Source organism: Gavialis gangeticus, unplaced genomic scaffold (assembly GCF_001723915.1).
Source record: "Gavialis gangeticus isolate Ggan-Ray unplaced genomic scaffold, GavGan_comp1, whole genome shotgun sequence".
Lineage (NCBI taxonomy): Eukaryota > Metazoa > Chordata > Crocodylia > Gavialidae > Gavialis > Gavialis gangeticus.
The window spans coordinates 6,984,467-6,985,752 of NW_017729007.1; positions in this window are offsets into that span (position 1 = coordinate 6,984,467).

The following is a 1,286-nucleotide window of genomic DNA, read 5'->3' on the forward strand; positions in this document are numbered from 1 at the left end:
TGTTGATATTATGGTGTCAGATATTTGTATGACAGGAAAATCAAAAATGAATATTTTGTCACTGTAATTTCGTATATATATGGTTTAGGGAAATATTTATAACATTAGATTGTATATTTCAAGATAAGTAAGTAAAGTTCACCCCTAACTGGATTTAAATGAGTCTTGAGTTATGCATAGCTGTGGAGCTCTGATGGGATGAATTTAATCAAATATGAATATGTAATTAGTTTTTGAGTTAAATTTGGCAGTAAGGGAATGGTTAGCAGTGAACAACTTATTCAAAAATGTATCTTCCTTTTGTCCTTTTATAACATTTACAGGAGCATTGAGATATATCCAATAATTGGAATTATTGAATGACTATTTTTCTTTAAAAATGTGTATTAATTTTACCCTATGAAAAATTGCAAACCATTCATGTCAAATATTTTAGATGTGTTTCTTTATTGTGACTAGTCATAAAATCCAACTTGTATTTTTATTCCCTCATTGAATGAGTTAGTCTCATATTCACAAGGATGGATTAAAGAAGTAGCTAGACTTTTGAAAGTCCTACTGCATTCTGTAAGAAGTAGGATTGGAGAATTGTTAACCTTTTGTTTTCTGGGTCTCTGCTTTTTCTGAAGCATCGTTCCTAGAAAAAAGGGTGATTAACATTTAACGCATGGACACATACCTTAAATTTAATTTTCTCTCTCAAATTCCCAGGTGACTGGTACTGGCCTGGGATGGGTATTGTACAATGTCTTAGTAAATTTACAAACAAAAAACAAAGCTGGATAATAGTTGTAGTGATCATTGGGTTCAGTAAATACAGGCATACAATGAATGAGAAAAACTAAACAACAAACTTTAATTGTCAAGCATTAGGCAACTTCTACAGGCCCTTTGTATCTCTAACTAGCTAAATGCTCCCTAACTGAGGAATCATTTTGTAATATCCAACTCTCAGTCTCCTGTTAGGGAGCTGTAGCAAGGTGTGATTTCCAGGGGTAGCTATGATCTGGTGACCTCACAACCCTTGCACTGCTCTGGCTCTAGGGTGCCCTCTCCTTCTTGCTTTCCTGCTATGCCTTGATGTATTTGTTTGATCAAAAGGGAGGCTGTCTAAGGGTCCTAGAGTGAGCCCAAATTCTTCTGGCCACCAGCAGGTCCCTCCCAGACCCCCCTGGTCTCAGTTCTGTCCCTCTCAGGCTAAGTGGGCCCTCCTGACCATCTGTGCCCCCTGTAGCATTACGACTTTGTAGACTTCATAGACATTAGGGCTGGAAGGGACCTCAGAA